An 8012-nucleotide genomic window follows, 5' to 3' on the forward strand; every position below is an offset into this window, starting at 1 on the left:
GGTTATTATTAGACCCATGCTTTTAGATTGAGTAGTGACGATGTATATTATCTGAATGTTTGTATTAATCTTATTTTTGAGCCCCTTCATAAATAAAGACTTTTAAAAATAGTACCATCAGACTTCAATGGGCCTCTCTATCTTTGCTGGTAAGTGACATAGTAGACTCACCACTCACAGCTGTGGAGTTACTGAGTGACACTACCATACAGAAATACTTTGTGTTGTTGGCAGAGATTTCTCGAAGCGCAAATTGGGTCTCGGCTTGTACGAACCAAGGAATGGTATTTTGCTGCCAGAACTTTGGTGGTTTCAAAACGACTGCATTGGCCAACATATTTAATAACTCTGGAAATGTCCTAGAGCATCAGGGTCACCAATGTAGGTTTTCGTGAATAAAACCAAGTGAGGCATTTCATGTTTAAGAAAAACTGTAACACATTTTACTGAACTGCAAAACTTGAACACTAAAACAGCCTAAAAAAACTTGTCATGCAATTATGTCATCACACCAGACTGGCCTCTTAAAGTGAAACCTCAACTCAATGTCAGTGGTTGTGAATTATGTGCATTTCCACCAATCACATTACTCTACAGGGGCGTTCTGGAGTTTAGAGTTCAATTCCGGTGTAAGGAGACTCTGTACATCCTCCCTGTGGAATTTCTCAGGTTCTTCTCATTTCTTCCGCACAGTCCAAAGGTAATTGTTCATAGTAAATTGTCCTGTGATTAGGTTAGGGTTAATTAGGGGTTTGTCGGGCTTTGCAGCAAAGGGCCTATTCTGTGCTGTTTCTCTAAATAAATAAATATACTTAAAATTTGCCTCGGCAGCCATTTAGAGTAAAGAATTCCAAAGACCGTTTGGGTGAAGAGATTTCTTCTCTATGTCTTACCCCTTTGTCTCTGTAACCCGCAGTTCCTGCAGGCTGAAATATCTTTCCATTGTCAATGTCCATTCAGAAATCGATGGTGGGGGGGGGGAAGAAGTTGTTCCTGAATGATTGAGTATGTACCTTCAGGCTCCTGTACCTCCTGGATACTATGGAGGCTAGTGCGCATGATGGAGCTGATTAAGTTTACCACTCTCTGAACCTTGCTTCGATCCTGTGTAATAGCCCCCCACCCCTCCCCCATAGCAGACAGTGATGCAGCCAGTTAGAATGCTCTCCACAGTACATCTGTAGAAATCTGCATGTGTTTTAGGTGACATAGACATTTCCCTTAGATATCTTTTATGTTTCACATGAGTACCTCTTATTTTTCTAAACTTTAGAGGGTATGTGTGCCCAGCCTGTTTAAACTCTGCAACTTAAAATGACTTTTTTTTTGTTCTTACCCAAATGCTCAAAACATGCCTGAAAATTATAATGGGAATTTTTAAAATAAGCTCTTGTGTGGCATCTTATGTTAGAGGAATGAATTGGTTTGACCTTATCTGTTACATTGCTTATGATATCATATAGATTTCTCCTTCCTAAATCCATGTTAATGCTGCCCAGTATTATCATTTACCACGTGCACTTTCACCACTTCCATAGTAATGGATTCCTGCATTTTCCTACTACAGACATCTGGCGAGTTGGTCTGTAATTCTTTACTTTCTCTTTTCCTTTATACAAAAGTGGGATTACTTGTGCTAATCTGTAGGCATCATTTTACCATCTATCAAATTTTGTAAAATGACACCAGGTTGATGCACCATCAATAACTCTTGGAGACAGGAGGCGAGATATCGGCTTTTATTGGCTGGAAGAAAGAACAAGCAGCAATTGACCACCACACTGCATCCTGGAGACTGAGGCCGGGGCGGAGTCCCCAATCGCCTTTATACTAGGGTCCGTGGGAGGAGCCACAGGAGCAGTCAGCAGGGGGAGGCGTGTCCAGACAGGTATAATGTAGTTCACCACACAGGTGCATTCCAAATCGAACTCTTTCAAAACACAAGGGTGCAGGTCAAGTGTTCTTGAGGATTTATTGGCATTCAGCCCCATTAATTTTGCCAGTTTATTTTCTAATGCAAATGTCACGACTCCTCGTTCCTCTTGACTTTAGACTCCTGTTACTTCTACAAGATTTTCTGTGTCTTCTTTCTTGGAGGCAGATGCAAAGAGATTTTTTCATTTTTTTTCCTTTTCCTAACTTCTCAATGTAGTTATCCCATCTCGATTTGTAAGGTACTAACATTAAGTTTTACTAATCTTGTTCTTTTTACATATTTGGAAGCTCATACAAATCTGTTTTTCTTTAAATGTTCCTTACCACCTTATTCTCATGCCATAATTTCCTGTTCCTCATAAACTCCTTGGGTTAATTCAGCCTTTGTGCGGAATCCTGAAATTTTTCCCATCCTCATTCAGCAACGTTTTGTGCCTTACCTTTCCCCTCTCCTGATAGCCATGGCTGGGTCTCTTTCCCTGTCTGTCTCTCATGACTTAAAGGGCTATCAATATGGTCTTTGAATGTTAGCTATTGCTTGTCTACGGTCATGTCCTTTAACTTAGATTCCTATGCTTCAAGCTTTATTTTAAGGCTTAAGGTTCAGACTGAACAAAATTACTTTCAATCTTTCAAAATTAATACCGTATGATTATCATTGTTCCCTAAAGAGGCCATTAACCAGGTCATTACCCTTTTCTCATTACATAATGACAGGTATAAAAATAACCTTTCTCCTTGTTGGTTCCTTAATGTATTGATCTTGTAATCCATCTCTTTTACCCCCAGTGAATTCATCCTCTGCAGTATCTTGCTTGGTTGGTTTTGCCAGTTTATATGCAGCTTAAGGCTATTGCAACCCTTTGCAACTGGGTTCTTGATTTCCTAATCAACATTCCACACTCAGTAAGCATAGGCACCTCCTCCATGATTATCCTCAACATTGGTACCTCAGCCCTCTACTCCATTTATACTCGTAACTGTGCTGCCAGATTCTGCTGTAATTCCATCTACAAGTTTGCAGATGGCACCACTACAGTGAGCCAGATCTCAATTCGCAATGAGTCAGAATGCAGGAAGGAGGTAGAGAGCCCAATGACATGATGATGTCAACAACCTTGTCCTCAGGTATATCAAGGAGTGAGCTGGATTTGCTCCAATTTGCCTCCCATCACAAGAGGTCAACAGCAGACATCACTTCATTGGCCCTTCACTCAGCTCTGGATCACCTGGACAAAGAAGATACATGCATCAGGATCTTCTTCATTAACTACAGCTCAGGATTCAACACATTCATTCCCTTGAAACCCATCACTAAGGTCTAAGACCTGTGCAACTGGATCCTTGATTTCCTCACTTGCAACCTCAGTCAGTACAGGTTGGTACCAAAATCACCATCCTCACAAGGCTGTGTGCTTAGCCCCCTGATACAGTCCAGTCCATCACAGACAAAGCCCTCTCGATCATTAAGCATATTTACATGAATTGCTGTCATGAGAAAGCAGCATCCATGATCAAGGACCCCTACTATCCAGACCAAGCTTTCTTCTCAATACCACCATCAGGCAGGAGATACAGGAGCCAAAGGCCCCACACCACCAGGTTTAGGAACAGTTATTATCCTATGATCGTCCAGCTCCTGAACTAGTGTGGATAAATTCACTGACCACAACTCTGAACTGATTCCACAACCTATAGATTCACTTTCAAGGATTCTACAACTAATTTTTAAATAATATTTACTGTTTGTTTTATTTGCACAATGTCTTCTTTTGCATGTTTATTGTTCATAGTTTTCATAAATTCTATTGAACTTCTTTATTTTCCTGTAAATGCCTGAAAGAAAATAAGTCTCAAGGTACTATATGGTAACATTTATGTACTTTTATAATAAATTTGTTTGACTTTTGCATTTGACTCAATGTTTGCATAACCTAAGAGCTGGTCTTTGACTTCAGGAAGGGGGTGGTAGACACATTCCTGTTTACATCAGCGGTGCTGAGGTTGAGAGGGTAGAAAGCTTCAATTTCTTAGGGGTGAGCATGACCAATAGCCTGTCTGATCCAACCACACAGGCAAGAAAGCTCATTGGTGCCTCTACTTCCTCAAGATTTGGCATGCCCACTTCGACTCTCACTACTTTGTGACAATACACCGTAGATAGCATTTCATCTAGATACATCAAGCCTTAGCATAGCAACTGCTCTGCCCACAACCGAATAAAATTGCATAGGGATGTAGAGACAGCTCAACAGATCACAAAGTATTGTGGCGCTAGAGGGTGACGTCTCCCAGCTTGTCAGCGAAACTGTTAAATTCCTCCTATTCTAATATCTTTTTTCTTTTTCAGGGTGACTGAGTTCCTGTCAGGATCTTTGATCTACACTGGCACTGAAAATGCGGTTCTGCACGGCAGCATGCCCCCGTTCTTGGAGCTTGCCAATTGGCCATGTTGCGATATGTCCAAGTTCAGCCTGAAGTTGGGTGCCTTTGGGGTGTGAAAACAAGTTCTCGGCAGTGTTGCGAACTGAAGCCTAGTGGGAGCTGGAACATCGAAGACAGCAAGAGTGGCTGTCAGAGGGCTCTGCACTTGATGATCAGTGGCTCTCTTTCTCTCTCTTGATGGATTGCTTTTTCTCTCTGTCGATGCTGATTCTTGAATTGGGAAACTCAAAATAAAAAGCAGCGCTTGAGACTGACTGTAACATTGAAATAATGTCTGTTGTCTTCCCTCTCGCTGAGGAAGGAGTGATGTCTGTCTCTCCCTTGTTAGAATGAACAGTTAGCTTTTGATGGGCAGTCGACCATGGTCTCTCTTTGGGGGCTTTGAGGGTGGGAGGTGGGAATGCTGACGCTTTCTGCCAGAGTAAGTAGGGGGAGAGGGGAGAGTTGATGCTACTTACTGCCACATGTGCATGGGAGGGGGTCAGAGGGCTTTAGGGTTCTTGTGTTTTTCTGTCTCGAGGACGTCTGCGAAGTGTGAGAATTTTAGGTTGTATATTGTATACATTTCCTGATATTAAATGGAACCAGTGGACCAGCTTCCCCTTCATGGACTCTACCTGCTTTTCTTATTGCCCCAGTAAAGCAGCCACCCCAGTCCTGTCAGGCAACTGGTAGCACGTGACCACCAGGCTCAAGATCAGCTTCTATTCTGCTATTTTAAGATCATTGTACAATAAGATGGATTCTTGTCCTTACAACCTACCTTGTTGTGGCCTTGGCCCTTATTGCCTGCCTGAATGGAACATTTCTGTAACTTGATGCTTTATTCTGCATTCTGTTATGGAACTCCCTTGTACTATCTCAGTGCACTGTTGTAATGAAATGATCCAGTTGGCATGCAAAACAGATTTTCACAGTACCTCTGCACATGATAGTAATAAGCCAGTTTATCAATTTACCAGTTATGATTATTATTTTACCCTTGTTACATACATTTCTAATTTCCTGACTATTACAATGTAGCAGCCTATATACAACTCACACCAGTATTTTCTGCCTATCTTGCCTCTTAGTTCCAAACTGATTTTGTTTCTTGGTATCCCTCATCCTCATTGCTCTTAGTTCACTTCTGGATTCAAATGTAGACTGCCTCCTTTTTTATGTTGCCATTTCCTTTAAAAGACTTTTCCTCAAATACTACATTGCTTACAATGTCACCTATTAAGCACATCACATTGGAATAACCAAAGTATTAGATTATTCCCATATATTTCTATTGATGCCTTTAATTTACCCAAATGTATTCAATTAAAGGTCCTTCAAAATTTCCTTTGCTCTGCTGCAGACATACTCTCATGTTTTTATGTATGATCTGTTCCTAAAATACTCTAATTATAATCACCCATTTTCCTATGCTCTGTGTGCTTTCTCTTTAAACTTTACATCAACAGAATGCATGTCTTTACAATTTAAAGCCTTCCCTATAATTTCATTTATTCGATTTGCTAAGAAGCTGGTCCCAGTGCAATCTAAGTGTAGCCAATTTGAATGGAACCTCTCCCTTCATTCATAGTACTGGTGCTGAAGCCTCACAAACTGGTTAACTGGAGATCGATGGGTGGGAAGGACAGTAGTGTAGTGGCTAGCACAATGCTTTACAGTGCAGGTGGGTTGGGTTCACTTCCCGCTGCTGACTCCTGTAAGGAGTTTGTATGTTTTCCCCGTGACCGTGTGGGTTTCCTCGCACAGTCCAATTGTTCATTGTAAATTGTCCTGCGACATTGGGTGGTGCAGCTCGACCAGCCCAAAGTGCTAATTCCACACTGTATCTCAATAAATAAATAAACTGAAACCCATTTCACCCACAGCAACCTTTGAATCGTGTATTCACTCATCTTATTTGCTCTGCTCTAAACTGCACAGTATTCAGTTAATAACCCAGTTATTCATCCATGTCTCCATGTCTGCCTTTTAAGTTGGACCCCATTTTTCTTCTAATTCCTTCAGAAAATTCTCTTACTTTGTTGTATCAGTTACCACATAGATCATGACAATTAGCTATTCCCTTGTCTCTAAATTCCTTTCACACCCTGAGGATCCGGCACCCGAGAGGGAGCACGGTCTTTGGGAATCATTACCTATTACTACAACATTCTGTTCAATCCCCCAGTTTGAATAAAAAGAGACAAATGAATTTGGAGCAAAAAGAAATGCCGCCCAGGCCTGTGAGCCTTCCATGTTGTTCAGTAAGATTACAGCTGATATGATCGTAGCTTTAATTATTGTTGTAATGTGAGTATTATTAAAAGTAAGTTAATACTAATCGGGGAGCTGTTGGTAGCAAGAGGCGGGATCCGGGGTTGGCGGGGTCTTCACTTCCGCTCTTTTCACTCCCAGTATACATTGTATATAGTTCCTCCACCCAGGCCACACAAGGTACCTGGAAGCCTCTGTATTGTAAATATCATTTGCCGTCCCCGATAAAGATGCTCTTTTGGCCATCAAGTTGTCGAGTGGTCTTTTTGTAAAGTAGAAGTTACCACAGTTATCAATAATATATCTCAAAGCTAAATATTGACTACAGGAAGAAGAAACTGGAGCCAGTCCTCATTAAGAGATCGGAGGTGGAGAGGGTCAGTAACTTTAAATTCCTTGGCGTTATCATATCAGGGGATCTGTCCTGGGACCAGCATGCAAGTATCATCACAAAAAGGCACGGCAGCACCGTCTTCTTGCTTAAAAGTTCGTGTAGATTCAGCACATCACCAAACACTTTGACAATCTTCTGCGGGTGCACCGTGGAGAGTATCCTAACTGGTTGCCTGGTACAGAAACATCAATGGCTAGGAATAGAAAGTGCTACAGAAAGTGGTGGATGCAGTCCAGTCCATCTCAGGTGAATCTCCCCTGACCATTGAGTACTTTTACATGGGGCGCTGACAGAAGAAACAGGTATCCATCAACAAAGACACATGCCAATCATTGATTGGTTGAGATGCACTGCAGCCTGGGCCCATCTGGCCTGTCGAACCATACCGGCCAGCAATCCCTTGATTTAATCCTGGCCTGATCACGGGACAATTTACAATAACCGATTAACCTACCAACCAGACATCTTTGGACTATGGGAAGAAAGCAGAGTGTCCAGAGGAAACCCAGGTGGTCACGGGGAGAACGTACAAACTCCTTACAGGCAGCAGCAGGAAATGAACCTGGGTCATCTGTACCGTTAGGTGTCTGTGGAGGGGAATAAATACTCTCCCATCCAGGCCTTGTTGTCTTCTCACTACAACCATTGGGCAGGAGTTCCAGAAGCCATAAGCTTCCACATGACTAGGTTCAGGAACAGTTAATACTCGACAACCATCAGGCTCCTGAACAAATATGGATAACTTCATTCAGCGCTGAGTCTGTGACCTACTGACTCACTTCCAAGAGCTCATGGTCTCAGTGTTATTCTTATTTGCACAGATTGTCTTCTTTTGCACATCGGTCATCAGTCTTTGTGTGTAGTTTTTCATAAAGTTTTATTGTATTTCTTTTTTCCCTGTGAATGCCTGCAAGAAAATGAATCTCAAGGTAGTACAGTATATGGTAACATATAATAAAGTTACTTAGAACTTGAAAGATAT

At 41.7% G+C, this 8012-nt stretch overlaps 1 long non-coding RNA gene across 1 annotated transcript; it reads left to right on the forward strand.

Moving 5' to 3' along the window:
* The first annotated feature begins 606 nt into the window (after nucleotides 1-606).
* LOC132394211 (uncharacterized) lies at nucleotides 607-6251 on the forward strand. The gene is made up of 2 exons (XR_009512219.1): nucleotides 607-700; nucleotides 4286-6251. It is a non-coding gene; the product is annotated as an uncharacterized LOC132394211 (long non-coding RNA).
* The last annotated feature ends 1761 nt before the right edge of the window (nucleotides 6252-8012 follow it).

The sequence above is a fragment of the Hypanus sabinus genome, chromosome 5 (genome assembly GCF_030144855.1).
Source record: "Hypanus sabinus isolate sHypSab1 chromosome 5, sHypSab1.hap1, whole genome shotgun sequence".
NCBI lineage: Eukaryota > Metazoa > Chordata > Chondrichthyes > Myliobatiformes > Dasyatidae > Hypanus > Hypanus sabinus.